This window comes from Tupaia chinensis, unplaced genomic scaffold (genome assembly GCF_000334495.1).
Source record: "Tupaia chinensis unplaced genomic scaffold, TupChi_1.0 Scaffold000074_1, whole genome shotgun sequence".
NCBI lineage: Eukaryota > Metazoa > Chordata > Mammalia > Scandentia > Tupaiidae > Tupaia > Tupaia belangeri.
Window position 1 is genome coordinate 7276754 of NW_006159534.1, and position 26549 is coordinate 7303302.

The window sequence follows — 26549 nt, forward strand, 5'->3', positions numbered from 1 at the left end:
TCTCCTGGAACTCATCAACTTCTTTCTCCTTTCTCTTTAGCAGTTCATTATCTCTCTTCTCTTCCATCTCTGTTAGCTTCGACATTATGAATGCTCTAAATTCCTTATCAGACATTTCCATGATTTTCACCGAACTGCTTGTGGATGAAAAAGAGTTACCCTTTTCCCTTGGAGAAGAGGTATTTTCTCATTTTCCCATAGTTCTCGTGATCTGGCGGTGATTTCTTGTCATCTGATGAATGGTATGTTTCTTTCAAATTCTTGAAGTTCAGCCGCTAGCTCATTTGTTGGAGGCTGAATTATCAGTAGATAATCTTCATTCCCTGAGAACTCTAGTTCGCTGGAGCCATGTGGAATCTTCTTCTAAAGGCCCGGCTTCTTCTCTAGAGAACTTTTCCATTATTCCAAACTGAAACTCTTTGGTCATTAATCAATAACTTCCCATTGCCTCTAGCTCGTGGTAATATCTAAGCTATTTTCTGTCCATGAATTTGCTAATTCTGGGTACTTCATGTAAATGGAATCATATGATATTTGTACTTTTGGGGCTAATTTAATTTAGTGTGTGTGTGTGTGTATGTATTAAGAATTATCTATTTAATTTTATTTATTAATTCAGTCATTTTCATTTGAACAGAGAAAGACAGACACACAGAAGGAGGAAAGTGAGAAAGCAAGCCACCAGGCCTAGAATTCAAACCGTGGTCAGCCATGTGGGAGTGTCCAGTGCCTTATCCACCATGCCCCCTGCTGGAGTATATATACTTTATTGAGAGATTTTTGCTATAGGGGAGTTCACTTGCCGGAGAGACAGACAGAGACAAATAGACAGAAAACGAGAAATCACCCTCTGGGGATGGCCATGCCACAGTCTCTTCTCTATTCTCAGGATCTTGGGCACACATGCACACATGCCTGGCATGAGCTTTAAGCCACTGGATCTGGAACTCAAACTGTAGTCGACTATGTGGGAGTCCAGTGATCGCAGGCTGCTCTATATCCACGGCGACAACCTGGGCAGAGAGTAGGAAGGAAAATGTGAGAAAAGGACTCAGCCTAACCCTGAATCATTAACATTTAAGTAAACAAGAATAAATACTAGCTGGAGGATCGCTAGACAACTCTGCTGAAGGCGTATCTGTCTTCCATGGACAAAGATCCATCTTTCTCAACCATGCGTGAAGCATTTACAGAATGATTTACAGAATGGGCTTGATACTGAGCCACAGATAAAGTCTGAGAAACAGAAATTAAACAAGTTACAGTTACTGATGATAACAGAGAAAACTTTTTTTTAAGAGATTTTTGCTATAGGGGAGTTCACTTGCCGGAGAGACAGACAGAGACAAATAGACAGAAAACGAGAAATCACCCTCTGGGGATGGCCATGCCACAGTCTCTTCTCTATTCTCAGGATCTTGGGCACACATGCACACATGCCTGGCATGAGTTTTAAGCCACTGGATCTGGAACTCAAACTGTAGTCGACTATGTGGGAGTCCAGTGACGTAACCATTACACCATCTGCTGGTTCCTTTCCCCTTTTTTTTAAATATAGAGGTTTTTTCCTTCAGGCATGTGCACTTGTCTGAGAGAAAGAGAGACAGAGACAGTGAGAGGGAAAGTGAGAAATTACTCTCACAGGAGGGATGGCTACACTGCACTACCTTCTCCATTCTCCTCCAAGGATCTTGGGGAAGTATCCACACACCCAGCGTGAGTTTCAAGCTACCAGATTTGGGACTCAAACTGTAGTCGGCCATGTGGGAGTCCAGCAATGTAACTGCTATGCCATCTGCTGGTCCCAAATTTAGTATATGTTTTCAAGGCCACCTATGTGGTAGCATGTATAAGAATCTCATTCCTTAAGATTAAGTAGTATTTCATTATACTTTTATGTTTTGATGTATACATCTGCAGCAAATAATTTTTATATAATTCTCCAGGAACAATTAACTGAAAGACAAGTTACTTATGAAAGAAGTAGAAAGAACCACAGACAAGATTATCATGATATTATTTAATACGCCCTAATTTAACCAACCTTCTAAGAAAAAGAATGAAAAAAGTGAGGCGGGATCACTGCTCATTGTGTCTAAAATATCAATCATAAAGGTTATATTCAACCACATAGTGCAAGAAAAATGTTAAAATTCTAAAACTTTGTTGGAAATGCTGGAATGATCAGTGTAAATTCTATCCTAAGCCATGCGTATAAATGGAAATTTCATTTGCTATAGTTTGCCTCTTTTGTTTGATTCTGCTTATTTTGATCAACTATTTTAGTGGTAACAAAAAGCTTTACCTACCCATCTGGTTAACTGACCTGAGTAGAAAGTAGTTTCATTTTAGTGTTGAGTGGTTTATGCTCTGGAGTTCATGGGCAACTACATAAGTCAGGGGCTAAGAACATTTTGATTTGAAAAGAAACATCTGCTCACATTAGAGGAAATAATGGGAAGGAGCTCAGCTACACGGTGGGCAGATGGAGTGCTGTCTCCTGAGGAGGCGTGGTCACCTCCGTGTGGAGTGTGGGTTATGGCTTCACATAAGGCTCATAAAGAAATCTCCTCCCATCCCCTTTTCATGTCTGATAGATGGTTGTAATGAAAGGAGGGCTGTCTTTTGCTCTGTGACAAGTGACTCTCAGCATGAAACACATTGGTTTCCTCCATTTATCAATTTGTTTTTCAGTCTCAAGCTTTCCACTGAAAAGGGATAAGAAAAGATGTATAAAAAGAAATGGTCCCCCATTGTTTGAATCCAGGGTTTTCAAAAGCTTTCCAGATGACCAGTCTGAGTCCCAAAGCCTGATTCTTTCATCTTTAGGGGGTTCATAGAACTTTGGCTCCCTGAGAAAAGTTCTTCATATTTTGAAATACAAAATGTTAGGGAGAAGACCTTGGTTGAAAACTGCTTGTAACGGAGCTGGGAACAGTGCTTGTTTGCGGTGAGCGTGCTGATGACTGAAGGTCAAGTCGATTCTGTGCTTTTTCTGCAGGATGAGTTGTTGAAGATCTCTACTTGCAGCCCTAGCCTAGGTGACACCGTCTTTAGGTATATTAGACTGTAGTGCTGGAAGCCACATGGCTGACTCTGAGTTCAGATGCTCATTCTGGTCACATGCATACTCCGAATCCTGAGGGGCTAGAGGGCTGAAAGAAGGGGATTATAGCATGAGTAGACTCTATTGAGGGTGTTCATCTCTCTTTCTCTCTCTCTCTCTTGTGCACATGTGTGTGTATGGATGCACGCTCTGTCATGAATTAAAAAAAAATCAGTTGGGATGAACAGATAGCATAATGGTTAAGTCACTGGACTCCCATGTAGTCGAGTCACAGACCTGTTGGCTTAAAACTCACGCTGGGCATGTGTGTGTGCATGCCTAAAATCCTGAGAGAAGAATGGAGGAGAAGGGATTCCACATGGCTATTCTCCCGGGGGTTGATTTCTCACTTTCTGTCTCTCTCTGTCTCTCCAGCAAACACATGTACCCTATAGCAGATCTCACTCTCTAAAAAAGAAAAAATGATCTCTACTTCTAATACTGTTTCCTCTTTTTCCTTACACTATCACAATTGTTACTAATTCACAGGAATGTCTAGGCAGCTCAGAAACTGTCTTCCATAATCTATTTTGTTGAGTCTTATTATGTAAATAACAGGGAGGCATTGTTTTGTCCTTATTAATGGCACTATGATTTGATAATCTGTTTCTAAATCCTGGTTTCCCCATTTATCGTATAATGTCATGTGTGACATATATATTCTGCCAGTCTCCCTTGTATCGGGTTCAACATAAAACGGTAATGAAAGGGTCTTGAGAATTACATAATAATCCATGTAAGGCACTTTACACATAGTAAATAGTAAGTTAGGGCTTTAAAATATCCTCTTGATTACAAATTCTAGGAAGTTTCTGTCGTCCTTCACTGTGGAGTCACTAGGGTAGACCAGTATGCCTGTCATGTAGTATGGGCTCAATAAATGAGCTGAGTGTGAGTCAATGCTTACATTTTTATTCCAAGTCACTGTACACAGTATTACTGTCCTAGCAGGATCATAAAGGAATTTCATACGAAATTCCATCTTTTTTCTTACTATGTCTCTGGGCAAAGTTACATCTTATGTGTTCAGGTTCAGAAAATACCTAGAGTTAGGAACCAGCAGTTAGCGTAATGGCTATGTTGCTGGACTCCCATGTAGTCAACCACGGTTCGCGTCCCATATCCGGTGGCTTGAAACTCACGCCGGGCGCGTGTGTGTGTGTGCCCAAGATTTCGAGAGGAGAATGGAGGAGAAGGGATTGCGGTGTGGCCATCCCCCCTGGGACGTGATTTCTCGCTTTCTGTCTCTATGTCTCTGTCTGTCTGGCGAGCGCATGTGCCCTATAGCAAAAACCTCTCCAAAAAAAAAAGAAAAGAAAATGCCTAGAGTTGATGTTTACCTAGAAACATTTAGGTTACTTTATACTGTCTACCAGATGCATAAAGAGTTAGAAGTCAAAACCTATCTAGATCTATTTCTATATTAAAAAAGTTGTTATAACAACTATGAAAATTAAATTTAAAAATAGATATTTCTATCGTAGAAACTTCTACTAAGAATGTAGAAAGATGACAAAGTCTAATGTACAGAACAAACAGAGGAAACAGGGGTTCTGTTTCCTCTGTCCATCCCTCCCCACCTTTCCTTCCTGGACAGGTGTGCTGTTTCACTCTTGAGCAGCTGCCTGCTTTATCCTTGCCCACAACTCAGCCTTTGGCTGTATTGGTTTCTGCTGGCTCCTGGGCCCTGTGTTCCTCCAGGCAGCCAGTCTCCAAGTTCTTCAACCTTAGGATTCTGGACTCATACCAGTGGCTGCTCAAGGGTGCTTGGGCTTGTGGCCTCCTAATGACTCCCTTTGGCCTCAGACTGGAACTGCACCATTTGGCTTCCCTGCATCAGAGTTTTCCCGCTCTTTCTCCAGCTTGCGGACAGTCTGTTATGAGACTTCTTTGTCTTGTGATTGTGTGAGCTAATTTCTATTTTACATACATGTATATCAAATAAATATCTTTACACATATATACGTAAATGGGTACACACACACACACACACACACCTCTCTTATAAGGAAAGAGTCCTAACTTTATCCTAATAATTTATTGTTGAAGAAAAATGAGTGGCCAGGTTCCAAAATGACATGAGAAATCTTTGTTACAAATTCTGATCCATAATCAAATTTGAACCTAACAACTGCTCAGGTCTTAAGGACTTAAAGGAAGTAATTTAATATTGTTGGTGATGTTTGGGTCCTCCCTGACCCTCTATCTCTCCCCCCTACAGACTAGAGCACTGAGAACCTTCCCTGGCTTAGCACTACGGACACAGAATTACAACTGCTTCTGTCAGTTACCAACTCCCATCTAGACAGTAAGCTCCATGAGCCCAGGGATTTGTCTAGTTCAACATTGTTTCCTCTGTCGGTTGTGTTGTCATGGTAGGTGCTTGATAAATATTTATTAAATGAATCAAGGGTGGTTAGTTGGGCCCAGCTGTGGTGGCACAGGTGAGATTGCACTTACTGTGTGATACCAGAGGGCCGTGATCCTGACTGACTGGGAGGAGCATGACAAAAACGAAAAACAGGGACCAGCAGTTAGCATAATGGCTATGTTGCTGGACTCCCACGTAGTCAACCGCAGTTCGAGTCCTGGACCCGGTGGCTTAAACTCATGCCAGGCACGTGTGCGTGCGTGCCCAAGATCCTGAGAGGAGAATGGAGGAGAAGGGATTGCGGTGTGGCCATTCCCCCCTGGGGGATGATATCTCGCTTTCTGTCTCTCTGTCTGTCTCTCTGTCTGGCGAACGCACAAGCCCTATAGCAAAAACCTCTCCAAAAAAACAAAAAGAAAACAAAAAAACTTGAACAAAAAGATTAGCTGAATGTGACAATCTGATTATTGGCATTTATGTATTTAACATTGTAATACAATGATATAAATGCTGTGACTTATATTTTAGTATTATCATAAGTGTGAGAAATGAAACTTAATAATCAAAGGAGTGAGACAATGCTGCATATAATTTTCTGAAATCTTTCGAAAAAAATATACCTGACTGTTTCAAAAATGTATTCAAAGAGGCTGGTGGCATGGTGGTTAAGGTGCTGGACTCCTACGTGTCTGACTATAGTTCAAGTCCTGAACCTGGCTGCTTGCTTCCTCATTTTTTCCTCTTTCTCTTTCTCTCTGTCTCTCTCTGGTGAGCTCATGTGACCTACAGCAAATTTTAAGAAAGCATTGTAATAAATAATTCTTTAAAAAATGTGTACAAAGGACTGCCCCCATAGTACAGTGAGTAGTTAAATGTGTGCAGGGAGCTGGCTGGCTCCCACATGGCCAAGAGCAGTCTACACTCCCACCCCAGCAGTATAAAAAACACACTGTGCTCATGTGCATTCATGCCCGACTCCTGACAGGGTGGAGAAATGAAGGAAAAAGGACTGTGACATGACTCTCCTTATTGGGGTATGCTTTTCTGCTCTCTCTGGTGAGTGCACATATTCTCTGGAAATAAAAAGTAAAAATAAGGGTATCAGCAGATGGCATAATGGTTATGTTGCTGGACTCCCATGTAGTTGACCGCAGTTTGAGTCCTGGACCCAGCGGCTTAAAACTCATGCCAGATGCATGTCCATAAGTGTCCAAAATCCCTAGAGGAGAATGGAGCAGAAGGAACTGTGGTGTGGCTGTTCCGCCTGGGAGGGTGATTTCTCACTTTCTGTCCCTCTCTGTCTCTCCAGCAAGCACACATGCCTTATAGCAAACATCTCTCTCTAAAAATATATAAATAAATAAATAAAAATAAGAATAGTAAGAAAAAATATATTTAAATTTAAAATAACAAATTTATTATGGAAATAATTGAAGCATTAACGATTTTCTTTTTCTTTGGAAAGGTTTTTTTTTTTTTTTTGCTATAGGGCGCGTGTGCTCGCCAGACAGACAGAGAGAGACATAGAGACAGAAAGCGAGAAATCACGCCCCAGGGGGGATGGTCACGCCGCAATCCCTTCTCCTCCATTCTCCTCTCGGGATCTTGGGCACGCACGCACACGTGCCCGGCATGAGTTTTAAGTCACCGGGTCCGGGACGCGAACCGCGGTCGACTACGTGGGAGTCCAGCGACATAGCCATTACGCTAACTGCTGGTTCCCACAATTTTCTTTTTCTAATACAGAAGAACTTGAAAAGTTTTATATTATGTGGACATTGACATTAAAAATTTTCTTTCAAAGTAGAAGAAATACCTATACAAGTAGTATATCTTCTTTGTAGAATTATTTTAAAACAAAATAATGCAAGAAGACTCAGATGAATAGAAACGATCCATCATCCTAACAGAAAAAGTCAATACAAATATTTTGGTCTGTAACCATATGCCCTATTTTCATCTCTCTCTCTCTCTCTCCTTACTCAAATTCATTTATGTGTGTCTATTTCAATGTGTTTACAAATTTCTGTTTCATAGTATAATTCTCTTCTTAAAATTCCACTGTAGACATAGGAAATTAGTTCACAATAAAGTTCTGTATAAAAGGAAAAATTATCTGGGTCAGTTTAGAATGTCACCATGTTTTTGACTCAAAATATAAATTAGATGTAGATCTTCAAATGTATTTACTATTTTCTATCAGAATGATATCTGGGGGAAATGGGATTAATCATTTTTATATTCTTCTAGAACATTTACTACTTGATCTGAACTTTAGCTTGAATTATTGATTTAAAAATTATTTATTCATTCATTTCTTATTAATTTGATAGAGAGAGACACAGAATTATTGCTTTTTATAGAATGTTTATAGACAAGGTCTCAGAGGGATTCCACATTAAAAGATCCAAGCCACTTCACAAGTCTGGTCTGTAGATGGCAGCAGTCACCACTTTACCTTTATAAATCCCACTGGTGAGGTCAGTTTTTACAAATAAATGTGTATCAGCAGATAATCTCTAAAATGATCAAACTCTCTGAGTTGGCCCTGTAGTGCAGTAGTGGAGCACTGTGCCTTGGGAGCTGGATCCTACATGGCCTACTGTGATTTGAGTCCCCACCTCGGAGGCTTGAAACCCATGCTTGGAATGTGTGTGTGTGTGCCCAAAATCTGACAGGAAGGAGAAGTGGAGGAAGGATTAAACCACCCATTTGAGAGTGGTTTCTCTCTCTCTCTCTCTCTCCATCTATCTGTCTTCTTCTTTTTCTCCCCTCTCTTCCCTTAGAAGTATACACATCTTCTGGCAAAAATAAACAAAAATAATAATAAATAAGAGTGTAAATAAATATATACTCTCTGGTCATGATTCTGCAACAACATAACTTCTTATTACAATAGGGTCTGCCCTGTAGCCTAGTGGTTAAGAGAACTAGATCCCAACTGCAATTCAAATCCCAGTTCCAGTAGCTTAAAAAACATTCTGGACACATGCACATGGATGCCCCAAATCCTTAAAGGATGAAGAAGTGGAGGAGGAAGGATTGCAGCATGACCACGCCCCATTAAGAGATGCTTCTCTTCCTCCCCTACAACCCTTTGTCTCTCTGTCTCACTCCGATGCATGCATGTGCCCTCTGTCAATGAAAAAAAATATTCGAATAAATTAAATAATAAAATTGTTACAGTAGATTGTACACTCCACTCCTTTAGACTTTTCCTGATTCTTCACCAGCTAAATGTTGAAAAGTGGGTAAAAATTCCCTCAAGTCTGTATTCTCCTGTTGCATCCTTTTTTCACATTTCAATAATAATAGCATTTCCAAGGGCATGGCTACCAAGTTCCGTATAGTTCAGCATAGATGCTGGGTGGTAATCCCATGTATCAGAGCACATACTTCAGCTGTTTATGGACTCACTTTATTAGCCACACTAGCTTCGATTTCCAAAATTGTTAGATATTGGCAAAAGAAGCTTGCACATACTATTTTTAATTTTTTAAAAAGCTTTTTGCCATCGGGCACGTGTACTCAGCGGAGAGAGACTGTGAGACAAAATGAGAAATCCTCCCCTGCCCCTCCATGGAGGATGGCCATGCTGCACCCTCTTCTCCATTCCCCTCTCAGGATTTGGGGCATGCGCACACACATGCTTAGTTTGTCTTTCAAGCCACAGTCAGCCAGCTATGTGGGATCTAGCTGCTTCACCACTAGCCTACCTAGCTGGCCCAATATTTCTCATTTCATCATCAGGAAATATCTGTGGAGTTGGTGGCATAAACTGTTGTATGATTTGTTATTTGGATGATGCTTCCCAACATCAAAACCTCTTTTTTTTTTTTTTTTTTTAGAGAGAGAGGGATTTTTGCTATAGCACGCGTGGTCTCACCAGAGAGACAGAAAATAAGAAATCATCCCCATTCACTCGAGGGGAAGGCCATGCTATAATCCCATTTACATTCTCCTTTTGGGATTTTGGGCATGCACACACATGCACCCGGCATAAGTTTTAAGCCGCCAGACCTGAACCATGGTCAGCCATGTGGGAATCCAGCAATGTAACTTCTATGCCGTCTTCTGGCCCCCAAAACCTCTTTTCTAGGTTGGGAGAAAATCTTTTCATGTGAATTATGAAAGTCCTGGTGTTTCTTTCCACTGTGGAAACCAAAAAGGGAAGGTTACTTCCCTTCTCCCCTGACAGGCAGTCGTGGACTACTGTCTAAGGCCTCTGTATGGAAATTTTGATTTTAAGAGGTACAAAGACAAACCCATAGTCAGATTAGGTTTCTGGTGGCCAAGTTCTGAGATGACTGCAGTGTTTAGCTGAGTGTGGAGGAAACAGCCAGATGGTTCTCGTGCCCAGTGTCCCTTTGGACTTTCCTAAGCTTTTCTTCAGCCTCATCATCAATTTTGTGGGCTTCTGATGGCATTTCAGTAAGTCAGTTTATACATAAGTTGTATAGAATCATTCTCTGTTGGTTGAAATTGAGGCGTCTAAGTGACACAGAAAGTATGACTATGACCTCAGTTGTTGGTAATAATACCTCAGGGGAAGAGAGGGAATGTGGGACTTGTTATCTGGCTAGTTGGAGATGGAAGGGAGTGAAACGCAAGCGTGACATTCTGATGGTTCCCAGGGCATAAAGTGACAAAACAACTAATTAAACTATATTGGGTTGTTGGAAAAGTCATGATATATTTTAAATGTGGCAATACATTCTTGTCACCTGAAATGATATGCTTTCTAAGGGCAATGCTTTAGGGTACAGGGTGAATTTCACATAGAACAAGAGGAAGAGTAAGGAGAATTCAAAGTCTAGGGTACATTTGAATATCACATAACTGGAAAACATTTTTAATTTTTTTTTTTTTTTTAGTTTTTGCTATAGAGTGTATGTGCTCATGAGAGAGAGAGAGAGAGAGAGAGAGAGAGAGAGAGAGATAGATCAGCCCCCAGTGGGATGGCCACACCACAATTCCTTCTCCTGTAGTCTCCTCTTAGGCTTTGGGCATGCACACGCACATGCCCATTTTGATGTTCAAGCTACCAGGTCCAGGACTTGAACTGTGCAGTTAGCAATGTGGGATCCAGGACTTCAACCTCCACATCACCTGCTGGCCCCATAACTGGAATTATTTTCCTTTATTTTTTTTCTTTCTCTTTTTTTGTCAGAAGGCATATGCTCTCATGCGAAAGAGATGAGATGAGGGTGGAGGATGGGACGGGAAAGTGAGAAAGCATCTCCCATCGGGGATGGTCATACCATAATCTCTTACCCATTTTCCTCTTGGGATTTTGGGCATGCATGCACATACACCTGGTGTGGTTTTCAAGTTGTTAGATCTGGGACTCAAACTGTGCCATCGGCTATATGGAATCCAGTTGTCTTAACCACTACATCACCTGCCAGCCCCAGGGGCAAAATTTATTACATTTGAGTACCTGCTATGTATCCATTACCCACGTATTTGAAAGGTTTTCAGGTTTAAGCAGGATCTAAAACAGAGAAACTTATCCAGGTAGTCAGGAATTACATTTTGCTTCTTGGTTTTTTTTATCCTACAAATTCAGTGATGCTTAAAGAATCCGTGAAAGGTCATAAGACTAGATGGGATCTAGGACAGTCCTGGATAGGAAAATCACGAAGAAAAGCACAATAGTTTAAAGCTGAAGTAGGTCTTTTTCTGCTCTGACTTTTGTTTTTAAATGTCTCTTGGTTTTCTACTAGGCCTTAATTGACTGGGGACCAACTGTAATGGCATAATGGCTACGCTGTTGAACTCCCATGTAGTCAACTGCAGTTCGAGTCCTGGACCCGGTGGCTTAAACTCATGCTGGGTGTGTGTGCGTGTGTGCCCAAGATCCTGAGAGGAGAATGGAGGAGAAAGGATTGCAGCGTGGCCTTCCCCGCTGGAGGGTAATTTCTGGCTTTCTGTTTCTCTGTCTCTCTGTCTCTGTCTGGCTTTCTGGCCAGCGCATGTGCCCTATAGCAAAAAAATTCTCCAAAAAAAAAAAAAATTCGTAATTGACTGTACAACCGTGGAATGCATTAGAAACTAGTGCTATCTTACCACACAGCTTTAAAATTTGGTATCCTCTCCAGTAATCCAATCAAGTTACAGTGTTCTTTGTCAAACCAGGCATTTGTTGGTTTTCATACCCCAAGTAAGTTTTTGAACAAGTGACTCACAATCCATTAACACCTATTCCTGTTACTTTGCCATTTTTCTCTAAAAATGTTTAGACCCTCATGCATTGAACCTTTTTTAAAAAATACTTTTTTTTTTTTGGAGAGGTTTTTGCTATAGGGTGCATGTGCTCGCCAGAAAGACAGAGAGAGACAGAGATAGAAAGCGAGAAATCACCTCCCAGGGGGGATGGCCACACAGCAGTCCAGTCTCCTCTCGGGATCTTGGGCACGCATGCACATGCACCTGGAGTGAGTTTAAGCCACTGGGTCCGGGACGCGAACTGCGGTCGACTACATGGGAGTCCAGCGACATAGCCATTACGCTAACTGCTGGCCCCCCAAAATACTATTTTTAAAAATAGTCAGCTGGTGGTGTGGTGGATAAGGAGGATGGATCTCACATGACCAATTGAACGATTCAAGTCCCTGATCTAGTGGCTTGGAAAATATGCCAGGCATATGTTCATGTGTGCTCAAAATCCCAAGAGGGGAATAGAGAAGAAGGAATTGTGTGTGGCTACCCCCCTGGGGGATGATTTCTCTCTTGCGTATGTGCCCTATAGCAAAATTTAAAATAAATAAATAAATAAATAAAACCAAAAAACCCCCCAACTATCTAAGGAGAAAATAACTCAATATGGCTCTGCAAAATGTACATGCTCCAGTCTGAAGGGCCATGCATAGTATAGGCACCCAATAAAAGGATTTACGTGAGTTGAATGAACCTGATTACATTAGCATTCTAGCTACATTAGCTCTATTTTCCCCAGTGGAACATATGGTAGAGAAATTCTCTGATGAGAGAGTTTCAAAAACATCCCTCATGGGACCAGCAGTTAGTGTAATGTCTATGTCGTTGAACTCCCATGTAGTTGACTGTGGTTCGAGTCCTGAACCCAGTGGCTTAAAACTCATGCCGGGTACGTGTGCGTGCGTACCCAAGATCCTAAGAGGAGAATGGAGGAGAAGGGATTGTGGCATGGCCATCACCCGCCCCTGGGGGGTGATTCCTTACTTTCTATCTCTCTGTCTCTCTGTCTTTGCGGTGAGTGCACATGCCCTATAGCAAAAAACTTCTCAAAAAAAAAAAAAATTCTTATCCAAAGAGCCTTCAAGGATGGTTGGGGAGATTGGGGAGAGAAATGATTAGCAGGCACAAAAATTTGTGTAAATGAGTATAGTAGTTTAAAGAAAATGTTCTCCAGCAGAGTAAAAAAATAGTGACCACTCACTATATACTTAAGTAATTTTTTTTAAAACCTAGAACTATTCTCAGATGTGCACAGCAAAATGAGATGTTCAATGTGGAAAATGAATGTGTATATCCTTGATTTGATTATTACACACTGTATGCATGCTTTGAAAAACCATATTTCAATCCACAAAAATATACAACAATGTATGTGAACCAGAAATCACATTAAAAAATAGCTTCAGCGAAGAATCAAAACAGATCTATGGAGAGTGATTAATGGCTTGGCCAGAAGGAATAGAACTGGAAAACTGGTGACAAGGAGTTTTGGAGAGAAGTATTTGAAAAGACTCTTGGAATAACAACAGATTGTAACAATATCTAGATTCCACATAAAGTCACCCAAGAGCTCCACCTGTGGAAAAGGTCCATTGTAAGTAGAGACAGAGTATGACTTACTTGACTGAAGCCAGTCTCCAATCTGAGACACAGCAGTATTTTCTAATTAATAGGTTCATAAACAAAGTAATAATCAGAGACAGAACTTGTGAAAAGACACAACTTCCTGACATTAGGCTAACCTGGATGCTGATATTTGTTGAGTATTAAATTATTCAATACCAAACCCAACCTTGAACATTAGCATACTACCAAGTCTTTGGGGGCATATCAGTTACCTCCTGGGGGCCTGATTATATTGGACTCCTTCCTTAATAAAAGAGAGGAGCAATTTGTTCTCACTAAATATCCTTACTCTGTAATTGATTATCTTTATTTACTTATCTCCTCAGATTATTAGCCATAGATTTGATAATATCTTAAATAATCTGTATTTTCCAGAAACACTGATTGCTATTGTCAAAATAGGATAATGGATGGACACATAAGGAAATCACTTATTAGTTTTCACCTAGGGCGTCATTATCCCAAACAGAAATCCTTATGAAAGGTTGAAAGGTGGAGCCAGTAGGTGGAGTGGTGGTTAAAGCACTGGACTCCCACATGGCTGCCCACAGTTCCCCAGACCTGGTAGCTTTAAAATCACACTGGGTGCGTATGTGTGTATGTGTGTGTGTGTGTGTGTATGTGTGTGTGTGCGTGTGTGTGTGTGTGTGTATGTGTGTGTGTGTGCATGTGTGCATGTGTGCGTGTATGTGTGTGTGTGCCCCAAATCCCAGGAGAATGGAGGAAAGGGATTGTGGCATGGCCATCTCCCCTGGGGAGAGATTTTTTTCACATTCTCTCTCACTGTCTCTCTTTAGTGAATGCACATCCTGTAGCAAAAACATTTTTTAAAAAAGTTAGAGAGTTATTTGAAGATGCTGTCATAGGTCAGCTAACAAATAATACAATGCAAAGTTGAGATGTTAGCCTGCATGATGCTGTATATACGTTAAATAAATTATCAGAATACACTATTATTTCACAGAAATCTAAAACTAAGATGTACTTCATGGTTAAAAACATCAGTCTAAAAGCCAAGAGATACCTCTGATAAACACATATAGAGGGTTCATATTAAAAAGTTGCTTCTTGGGCCAGCAAGTGGCCTAATGGTTAAGGTGCTGGACTCCCACATGGTCGACCATGTTTGAGTCCTGGTTCTGGTGGCTTGAAATTCATGCCAGGTGCATGTGCGTGTATTCCCAAAATCCCAAGAGGAGAAAGAAGGAGAAGGGATTGTGGCATGAACATCCCTCCTGGAGAATGATTTCTCACTTTCTTTCTCTGTCTCTCTGTCTCCAGTGAGTGCTTATGGCCTATAGCAAAAGTCTCTCAAAACAAAACCAAAAAACCAGTTGCTTCTCATTCCTATAACTGTGAGCACTGCTCGTATGAATATTTAAGATACCAGTGAAGGAATCCTTGAAGCCATAAATAAAATAAGTCTACTGTTTGGAAAATGAATCTACTTTCTAATTATTTCATGTTACTCAATCACTGACAAACAGGTAGATCAATAATGGTTCCACTTGGAGTGTTTAATCCTCATGACCGAGAAATTGGTCTTCTGGTCAAAATCCTGACAAGATGGAGACATATAGGAAAAGGGATTTGGGTGTGTCCATACCCAATATGTGTGTGGGTGCTTCTCTCTCTCTCCCTGATGAATGTACATGCTCTCTGGCAAAAACAAAATAAAAACAAAACAATACCCCCCCCACACACACACATTCAATATAGATAGAAAACATGAAAAGAAACAAAGAGAAGTTCAGTGATCTTCGAGGCAATTTGAAGTGACTTAATGTGTTTATAATTAGAATCCTTGAAGGAAGTGATAGAAACAAAGAGAAAAAAGGTTGAGAATTTGACAGCCAAGAATTTTGTTAAAAATTTTAAACACTCATGTCCAAGAAAGTCAATGGACCTCAAGCAAAAGAAACACAGAAAAGGATCCCCTACTGTGGAAAGTGGTAGGATGTTTCCACAAAAAGTTCAACATAGAATTTCCTGTCAACTTTCGACAAATGTGAGGGCAAAGTAAATCGAACAGTTTATTTGAACTTGGGTGCCCAGTAGCCAAGTTGCCCTGAATAAGGTGTACTGAGTCTTAAAGCTTTCAGGATGATTTTAAAGGCAAAATTTGTGGATGGAAGTGGGGAGTGCCAAAGAGTCTTGTAGAGTAGTGACTGGGTAAATTCTACAATAGGGAGAGTGGGATGACCCCATGGGCGCCTGTGGTCTCTTTGCTTTATCTTAAACAGACTGGAGACAGTGAGTCTGGTACATTGTCATAACTGAAACATTTTGAAGGTTATAACTCACAGATATGGCTGAAGGAGGAAAAAGGAAAGTCTTTGGGCAATAAAGATGTTCATAAGATAAAAAGTGTAGTTACATCTCGGTAGTGTAGAGAGCTATTTCAGGTGGCTTATTTAGATCTCTGGTGCTGAGGGGTGAGGTGAACCAATAATTCAGATTACTGGAAAAGTCATAAAATGTGAGTAAGATTTTATTTATTTATTTATTTATTTATTTAGAGATTTTTGCTACAGGGTGCATGTACTCACTGGAGAGACAGAGAGAGACAGAGATAGGGAAAGTGAGAAATCACCACCACCACCCACCCCAGTCACGCTGCAGTCCCTTCTCCTCCATTCTCCTCTAGGGATTTTGGGCATGCATACACATATGCTTGGTGTGAGTTTTAAGCCACTGGGTCAGGGATTTGAAATGTGGTTGACTACGTGGGAGTTCAGCAACATAACCATTACGCCATATCTGCTGGTCTCAAGTTTTATTTCTTTATAGCACTGACTTGAATAGACTGAAATCTCCTGTTTTCTGGAAAAATGAATCTATTTTGGGAGATCTGTTTCTGTGTTTTTTTTTTTTTTTTTTTTTCCAGAATGTAAATAAATTTATTCAGGAGGAATGCACTGTTTCCATCCTCCAAGGCTACCTGCTTATACAAACCTTCCTGAAAAGATAGACTTGGTAGTTAAATTCTAAATGTATGAAAATGAGAGATTCATGGAGAACTGTCCCCCAAGAACTTGTAGCACCAAAGACTGTGTATTTGGGGGGGAAAGAAGGAAGGTTACAAGTCAATGATCTCAGTTTCCACTTTAAAAACAGAAATGAAAAAAGTAAGTCAAATGCACAGTGAGAAAAAAAAAACCAGAAAATATCACTAGTATCAGAGCATAAATAATGAAATCAAGAAAAGAAAAACAAAAAATTAATGAAGCCAAAAATGTTGTTTCTTAAGAAGATCAACTTTTCATCAGAATAAAAAAAAGAAGGCAAACATTCTAATCTCAAGCACAAGAAAGGTGATGTTACTTCACATTCTGTAAAAGTTAAAAGGATAATTAAGGGACTAGTATAACAATTTTAAGCCAATAAACATATATTTTAGAGGAAATGGATAAATTCCTTGAAAGATACTGTTGAAAATAAACTTAGGCACATTAAAAAATTTTTTTTAAAGTTATTTCATTTAACTTTATTTATTTATTTTTAATTTGAGGAACTGAGTGAGAGAGCAAGAGAAAGTGTGTGTGAGAGAAAGAGGGAAAGTTCTGGGGTTCGAACTGTGGTCATCCATATAGGAGTGCAGCACCCTGAACCACCAGACCACCTGCTGGCCCTAAAATTTTGAAAAGCTTATTCAGCAGACAGTGATTTATGGATCAGGCAGCAGCAAACCAGCAGGAGTTTGTGCTCCACTAAGGGAGAACTTGTGTAGGTGTTTGTAGAAGCAAGACAAAGAAAATATTGATGGGATAAAGTGGAAAGTCCTTTGTTAGAGATTAGTTGGTGGTTTCTGATTGGTTATTCTTAAATTTCAGGACCAGCAGTTAGTGTAATGGCTATGTCACTGGACTCCCATGTAGTCTACCGCAGTTCACATCCCAGACCTGGTGGCTTAAACTCGTGCCAGGCACATGTGCGTGCGTGCCTAAGATCTCGAGAGGAAAATGGAGGAGAAGGGATTGTGGTATGGCCATTCCCCCTGGGGAGTGATTTGCTTTCTGTCTCTCTGTCTCTCTCTGTCTTTCTGGTGAGCACACACACCCTATAGCAAAACCTCTCAAATAAAAAAGAAATTTCATAATTGAGTTGGGTTTTAGTTTGTTTACATTCGAATCCAAGATATTAGAGCCTAATGGCCTTTCAATTTGTTTTGTTTAGTCTTTCTTTCTTTCTTTCTTTCTTTCTTTCTTTCTTTCTTTCTTTCTTTCTTTCTTTCTTTCTTTCTTTCTTTTTTTCTTTCTTTCTCTCTTTCTTTCTCTCTTTCTCTCTTTCTTTTTTGCTACATGGCATGTGTGCTCATCAGAGAGAGAGAGAGAGAGAGAGAGAGGAAACTCACCTCCCCCCATGGGGAGGATGGCCATACTGCAATCCCTTCTCCTCCAGTCTCCTCTCAGGATTTTAGGCACACATGTACACACGCCCCAGTATGATTTTCAAGCTGCTGAGTCTGGGCAGCCAGCCATGTGGGATTCAGTGCCTTAACCTTCTCACCATTTGTTAGCCCGCAATTAATTTTTTTTTTTAAACAATATAAGCTATGAAAGCACATTCTAGGACAAAGAGATAGCACCAATAACCCTATACATATTAAAGAAATTGGATTTGTATTTCACTACCTTTCCATAAGAAAAACTTCAGGCCCAGGTGGCTTTGCTGCAGAATTCTACCAAATAGTTCAGGAAGAAACAATATCTCTTCTTTAGAAACTTCCAGAACATTGAAGAGGAGAGAACATTCCTCAACATATTTTATAAGCGCAACATTTCCTCATGTGTGAACATTTTTAGCAAATAAAATCCAACAATATGTATAAAAAAGATAACACACATTAAAAAATATATATGTTAAAAAATAATACGCATTGACCAATGGGAAATGTATCACAGGAACGCAAGATTCAAAAGTTAGAAACAGTCAGTAAGCAAACCTGCCATTTGCTCCCAGAGGAAGATGGTACCTCTTCCCTAATAGCTGCTCTGCTGCAAACACGATGCTGACAGATGGCCCAGGTAAAGAATGCTCAGGGACTTACACTCTTAGAATGACGCCCAGAAGACATAGAGGAATGTGAGAGGATCTTGCTGGAGTATGTATTACCTAACACCTATCCAGTGATCTTTTCTCCTTTCTTCTTCTTCTTTTTTTAAGAAAAGCCCTTCTCTGTGGTCAAAAAATAATAGGTCATTGGGTTGGCCAGTGCATGGTGGTTAAGGTGCCTGGATCCCTTATGCCCTACTGTGTGGTTCAAGCCCTGGACCTGGCAGCTAGAAAAACATGCCATGTATGTGTGCGTGTGTACCTGAAATCCTGAGAGGATGGAGGAGAGAGATTGCCAAGTAGTCATCCCCCCGGGGGATACTTTCTGTCTCTCTCTCTCTTTAGCAAGTGCACGGGCCCTATAGCAACTTAAGTAACAATAATAAATAAATAAATAAAAAATAATCGGTCCAGACCCAGAGATGAATTGTGTTAAAAAGAAAATTTCCATTTTCGGTAGCTCTTAACTAGGAGGTTAAAAGTTACTGTGGTGCTTTTATTGCAACTGGTTCAGACCGGCTGAAGCCATTAAGGGACCTAGCTGAATACTTTCCTGACCAGTGAGCAATAGAATTTGCTTTAACCAATTGTGTGCCTGCTCAGGAGCTCATTATCTGATACAGAGTGCTGGTTTTCAATGCTTAATTAACATAAGCACAAACTCTCCTTTTCTCTTATTTAAAAACCTCTGACTTCCCCCAGTCAGTGAATGTTTCTACTGGCGTGTAATCTCCTCCCTGGCAAATCAACTTCGTTTTGTTTGTTTTTCTGTTTGTGTTGTTTTTTTGTTTTTATTATTTATAGTGAAATTGGTTTGAACCTTTGACAGTCATGATTTGTCAAGAAAACCATGGGAACCAGCAGTTAGCGTAATGGCTATGTCGCTGGACTCGCACGTAGTCGACCGCGGTTCGTGTCCCGCACCCGGTGGCTTAAAACTCACGCTGGGCGCGTGTGCGTGCGTGCCCAAAATCCCGAGAGGAGAATGGAGGAGAAGGGATTGCGGCGTGACCATCCCCCCTGGGGGGTGATTTCTCACTTTCTGTCTCTATGTCTCTCTCTGTCTGTCTGGCGAGCGCATGCGCCCTACAGTGAAAATCTCTCCAAAAAAAAAAAAAAAGAATACTATGATAATCCCATCCCTGACTTATTAGGTAATTTTTCAATCTCTTGTAGTTTTGGCCAGAAAACAAACAGTGAGGGATTCAGCTGGAAAATTTCTGGTCCTGGTTTTCCCCCCTAATAAAAGGGAAATTATTTTTCACATACCCATCTTCCAACTGTAAAGCAACATCGCAAGGGCAAGGATAGACAGACCCTGGGTCCTTGAGGACATTTCTAAAGTTCTAAGTCATCCATGAGAAAAGCTAAAGAAACATTTAATAAAAACTTGGATCTTGGAACTAGGGTATATCTCTAACATAAAAAAATGAATGAATGAGGGAACAGCAGATGGGATAGTGGTTAGGTTGCTGGACTTCCATGTAGTGGACCGGCAGCTTGAACTCATGCTGGGCACATGTGCATGTGTGCCCAAAATCCTGAAAGGAGAATGGAGGAGAAGGGACTACCGTGTGGCCATCTCCATGGGGGAGGGGGGGTGTCCTTGCTTTCGGTCTCTCTCTCTTTCCAGCAAATGCACATGCCCTGTAGCCAAAATCCCTCTCTTAAGAAAAAAAAGAAATGAATGAGTGAAGGAGGTATAATCGAGGATGGTGAGAACTCAAATATTCCAGGCTGCAAATATTGGCAAATGATTCTTAATTGTGTGCCTTTTAAGAGAAATCCTACAAAGGATGTTCAAAGTAAGACTGGAGGTGACTGCCTAAAAAGAAAATATAGCTTCGTTAAAAACAAAACAAAACATTCTTTAGTATAGAGTGAGTGTCCCCTAGTTTAGAATCTTGCTTGGTTGAAAAAGCTAACTTCTATATCCAAAGACTGAAGTCACTGATTTAATAACAGGTAGTAGTGACAAGAGTAAAACTCCAACACTTTTTTGAAAATTGCAATAGGGCACGTGTGCTCTCTGGAAAGAGAGAAAGAGAGAGAGAGAAAGCGCGAGAGAGAAAGCACTCCCTAGGGGGGATGACCATGTTGCAGTCCCTTCTCCTCCACTCTACTCTTGGGATTTTGAGCACACATGCACATGTATCCAGAATAACATTTTTTCTATTTTCTTTTCAAGAGATTTTTGTTATAGGATGTGTGTGTGTGCTCACCAGAGAGACAGAGAAAGACAGACAGACAGAAAGTGAAAAATCATCCTCCAAGGGGGATGGCCACGCCACAATCCCTTCTCCTCTACTTTCTTCTCAGGATCTTGGGTTTGCGTGCACAAGCACCCAACATGAGGTTTAGGCCACCAGGTCTAGGACTCGAACCGTGGTCGACTACGTGAAAGTCCAGCAATGTAACCATTATACCATCTGGTCCCAAATCCAGAATAATTTTCAAGCTACTGGCCAGGACTTGAATTGTACAGTTGGCTATGTGGGAGCTAAGCAGCATTAACCACCATGCCACCTGGCTGGCCTGGCTTTAACTCTTTTTGAAGATATCTTCCTTAAGTGTTCTTTGACAGAAAGAATAACTCCATGAGCAAAGGTAGTGAAGTTAGTGTCAAGGACATTATTTCAAATTGCCTTAGAGCAGAGATCATTTAAGTCTAGAATTAAACAGCCTGGAAACCAAATACTTAGGAAACTAATACCTTTAACCTAAAAACTGGAGAAGAAATCTTTGATTTTAATTATGACATGAAATTGACTAGAAACAAATAGGTCAACACTGGGTTTGTTTGTTTGTTTGTTTGTTTTCAGAATTATTTTATTTCTGGGGACTGGCAGGTGGTGTGGTGGTTAAGGTGTTGGACACTCCCACATGGCCGACCACAGTTCGAGTCCTGGACCTGGTGGCTTTTGCTTTACCTTTCTCTATCTCTCTCCCTCCCTCTGTGTGTGTGTGTATCTCTCTGTCCCTCTAGTCAAATGAAAATAAATGAATGAAAAAATAAATTTTTTTTTCTTTTTTTGGAGAGGTTTTTGCTATAGGGCACGTGCGCTCGCCAGACAGACAGAGAGAGACAGAGAGACAGAAAGCAAGAAACCACCCCCCCCAGGGGGGATGGCCATGCTGCATCCCTTCTCCTCCGTTCTCCTCTCAGAATCTTGGGCACACACGAATACGTGCCCGGCGTGAGTTTAAGCCACCAGGTCCGGGCCTTGAACTGCAGTCGACTACGTGGAAGTCCAGCGACATAGCCATTACACTAACTGCTGGTCCCATGAATAAATAAGATTCAATAATTCTTAAAAAAAAGATTTTATTTCAACTTTATTTTTTTATTATTATTTTCCAATTTGACCAGAGAGAGAGAGGGAAAATTGAGCCACCAGGTCTGGAACCTGAACCATGGTTAGCCATGAGGGAGTCCAGCACCTTTAACTACCGCATCACCTGCTGACCTGGGAAACATTGTTTTTGAAAAAACTGTACTGAACAAAAACATGAGGCATGGTTGAAGTTAACATGTGAGGGTTCAGCTGCTAATGTAATCTCAGGTCTTGAAATCTGAACCAAACAGAAGTAGGTAGCAAATGCATTTTCCTCCATTAGAGATAAATTCTTCCTGGTATAGGCCTCTGCATGGCCATGAAGGATTCTGGGAAAGAAGTATTCTGAAGAGCAGAAACAAGCTCCAACAGGTTAGATTGTCCAATTGGGGAATCTGCTACATTGCAAGGGGTATTTACTATGTCAATGGAAAGAATTCTGGGGGGACAGGGAGCTTAGAAATAGCATCCCTTTTATTTAGTTTTTTTTTTTTTTAAAGAGAGATTTTTGCTATAGGGCACGTGTACTCACCAGAAAGACAGAGAGAGAGACAGAGAGACAGAAAGCAAGCAATCACCCCCCAGGGGGGATGTCCATGCCATAATCCCTTCTCCTCTATTCTCCCCTTGGGATTTTGCACATGCATGTACACGCATCTGGCGTGAGGTTTAAGCCACTGGGTCCAGGACTCAAACCACGGTCTACTACGTGGAAGTCCAGTGACATAACCATTACACCATCTGCTGGTCCCCCTTTCATTTAGTTTGAGAACAGGAGATACAAGCAAAACTGTAAATCAACACACGATGTTTTCATATTGGCTTGGCTCAAGAAGTTACAACATCTAGAAGCAGCAGCTTACAGATTGTAGGTGGGTTTAGAAGTTCTTAGGTTAGTAATTGGCTAAAAACATAAATCTTAGTCTCAGAAAGACTTAGGGTCAGCAGAAAGGAATGATTTCAACTTTAACAGAGATAAGAAGGTTTTTCTATATGTTCCCGTGATGCTGTGCTGGAGTCTGGAGGTAGGGAGCACCTCACAATCACCAGACCAAAGCAGTCTGCATTAGCTAGATTGTGTACTAACTGATCCGGCTCTTCCCAAGCCAAGTTTCAGTCCCTGATTATAAGGTGAAACAGAGACATTAACCTGAGGCACAAAGTTTAAGGGAATGCTAAAACACTTGGTAATTTAGATAAATGATATTTTAATACAATATTTTTTTTGAGAGGTTTTGCTCTAGGGCACTCGCACTCACCAGAAAGACAGAGAGAGACAGAGAGACAGAAAGCGAGAAATCATTCCCTGGGGGGATGGCCACACCGCAATCCTGTCTCCTCCATTCTTTTCTCTGGATCTTGGGCATGCATACACATGTGCCTGGTGAGAGTTTAAGCCACTGGGTCCAGGACTCAAACAGTGGTCGACTACATGGGAGTCCAGTGACATAGCCATTATGCCAACTGGTCCCTTTTAATACAATATTTTAAAAATTTAATGAAAAAAAAATTCATATTGGGCCAGGGATGGTAGTGCAGGTGGCAAATGCTGCCTTGCCATACTGGAACCACATGAGGGGTGTGAGTTTGGATCCCGAATGTGCCAGGTGCAGCAGTGTACCCATAATCCCTGGCTCACTGAGAGTAAGATTGCAGCATTTATAAGGCCTGTCAAGGGTACCATTCTCTCTCTCAAGTAAATTTCTGTTTTATTTTGTTTTTTTTTTCTTTTTTCATTTATTTATTTTTACATTTTTTTCACAAACATTTACTTTACATATCAATAAATTTTTGCTCATACTCCATAGTTCTTGACAGTTAATAAACAACTTTCAAAATTTCAAAATACTGAATTTTAAAGATAATGTTCAAAATAGTTCTTATAATTTTGTATGTGACTATAACAATGGAGACAGTATGGTTTTAAATATTTTTGAGAAAATGTTTACATGTCAGCTACTCAAATTGTTTAAAAGCAAATGCCCAGCATACAAGTCACACATAAATCTTCTCAATTCAGCCCTGCCTACTAAGTATTCTGTGATATACCATCTGCTAGGAAAGATCAGTCTCTTTTTCTTCCTTCAAAGTCTTTCTCAAGAGAATCTCTAGACTTGGAAAGATTTTTTTCCCAAGATTTCATGGAATAGATTATCAATGGCCTTACTAGTTTCCTCACCTTCTGGAATACTGATTATCCGGATGTTTGAGTGCTTAATGCTGTCTAGTATTTCTCATATAGTATTCTCATTTTGGGGGGTTAGTTTCTCAATTTTTTTTGGTTGTTTTCTCTAGATCAGATGTTTTGCCTTCAATATCTGAGATTTGATTTTCTGCATGGACTAATCTGCCTTTAATACTTTCAAGGGAGGTTTTGATTTCCTGAATGGCAGGCTTCATTTCTAATTGCTCCATTTGACTCTTTTTTATGGTGTGTATTTCCTCTTTCAGACCGTGGAAGAAATTCAACACCTCCTGGAACTCGTTGTCTTTTTTCTCCTGCATCTTGTGGAGCTCATTTTCTCTCAGCTCTTGCATCTTGTTTAGTTTGGTTACTATGAATATTCTGAATTCTCTATCAGACATTTCTATGAGTTCTACTATACTGTCTGTGGATGACGAAGGGATTGTTCTTTTCCCTTAGCGGAGAGAGATTTTCTTGATTTCTCAATTCTTGTGCCTCTGTGGTCATTCTGTGACAAAATCTCTCCTCCACTGTGCTTGTCTAAATATTTTAGGCATCTAGAAGATGGAGTTTAGAGCATAGCTTTCCTTCAAAGTAAATAAAAAAAAATAATAATAATAAAATAGGGCCAGAAATTGGCGTGAAGATTAAGGTGGCTGGATCCCACATGGCTGGCTGAGTGGTTTGAGTCCTGGACACAGCAGCTAGGAAAACGTGCCGGGCAGGCCTGTGTGTGCATGTGCCCAAAATCCCAAGAAGAGAATGAAGGAGAAGGGATTGCAGTGTGGCTATTTCCCCTGTGGAGTGGTTTCTCACTATCTCTCTCTTTGGCGAACACATATACCCCATAGGAAAACTAAAAAAAAATTTTTTTAAATAATTTTTAGAAATGGGGCTGGCATGGGAACCAGCAGTTAGCGTAATGGCTATGTCCCTGGACTCCCACGTGGTCGACCGCGGTTCGTGTCCCGGACCCGGTGGCTTGAAGCTCACGCCGGGCGCGTGTGCGTGCATGCCCAAGATCCCGAGAGGAGAATGGAGGAGAAGGGATTGCAGTGTGGCTATTTCCCCTGTGGAGTGGTTTCTCACTATCTCTCTCTTTGGCGAACACATATACCCCATAGGAAAACTAAAAAAAAAAGAAATGGGGCTGGCAGGTGGTATAGTGTTTAAGTCACTGGACTCCCGGAGCTGGCAATTTGCTTTCTCTCTCTCTGGTGAGTACATGTGCCCTGAAGCAAATGAAAAGACAATAATGATGATAAATAAAATTGAATAAATAATTCTTTAAAAAATGCATTCTACATAGACATTTAAAAAAAAATTTAAAAAATTCATGATAGGCAAAAATATCAAAAATTTAAATGTAAATCAGTATTACTGATGTTTCCTTTTGCCTGAGGTTCCAATTAAGCTCTGCATGACACTGCCTATTTTTTGCTTGTTTGCTATTTTTCTCTTTCCCCAAAACTTCACTTCTTATTTCTGATGTTTTCCTTTATTATCTTTTGAGTGTGTTTATGGCAGACAATTTGGTCTTTTAGCTATAGGTCATCCAACATAAAAAGCCAACTCTGGCTTTTTTTTTTTGCCTTTTCTGCTATTCAAGAAATCTAAGTGAGGACATGGTGGGTCCTCTGGGACAAACTCTGGATTTCCCTGGGTCTTCTGTTAGGAGCTGGGATTACTGTGCTGACAACTCAGGGCCCGAAACCTATATATCACTGTGAAGGGGATCAAAGGACGGCTGACAGGCTTCCCGCTGCTGGCGTGGGTGACATGGTGATGGCCACAGCTAAGAAAGGTAAACCAGAGCTCAGGAAGAAGGTGCACCCGGTGGAGGTAATTCGACAACGAAAGTCATACCAAAGAAAAGCCAGCGTGTTTTTCTTCATCGTGAAGATAATGCAGGGGTCACAGTCAACAATAAAGGTGAAAGAAAGGATTCTGCCACCACAGGACCAGTTGCAAAGGCGTGTGCGGACTAGGGGCCCAGGATCACATCTAAGGCGCAGCATCACGTGATTCTCTAGTGCATTTGTAAACAAACAAACAAACAAAAACATTAAAAAATATTTGCTCCCTCCCCCCTCCCAAAGAGCCAAGTCTGGACCTGCTCATCTCCAGAAATATCAGGCTTAAGTGTAGACATTGGATGAGGTTTTGGAAGTTGTCCTTCTAGGGTAAGGGCATATGCTTCATGGGAGATGGAACAGAAACTTCTTGATGATCTATGGAAAGAAGCAGGTGCAGATGGTGCATGGCTAAAGAGGAGACACTTGTGATTGCTTACTCAGCAACAGCCTCCTCAGCCCATTCCGAGCTGTTAGAACACATTCTCTTTTACTATCTATTTGTTTATTTTGTTTTTGTCATAAAGCATGTGCCCTTGTTGCTGGGAAGAGACAGAGTGACAGATCAACCCCCCACCCCCCAGGAGGATGACCACACTACAATCCCTTCTTCAGGCTCCTCTGAGGGTTTGGGTCACACATGTACACGTTCCTGGTGTGATTTTCAATTCACCATATCCAGGACTCAAACTGCAGTCAGCCTTATAGAGTCCAGTTGTCACTGCACTTGCCAGAGAAAGGCAGAGAAAGGAGAGGGAGAAAGCATCCCCCAGCAGGGTGTGGTCATGCTGCAATCTCT

General features: G+C 40.9%; 1 pseudogene; it reads left to right on the top strand.

Moving 5' to 3' along the window:
- Positions 1-2962: 2962 nt before the first annotated feature.
- On the top strand, positions 2963-25930 carry LOC114005884 (60S ribosomal protein L23-like; annotated as a pseudogene).
- The last annotated feature ends 619 nt before the right edge of the window (positions 25931-26549 follow it).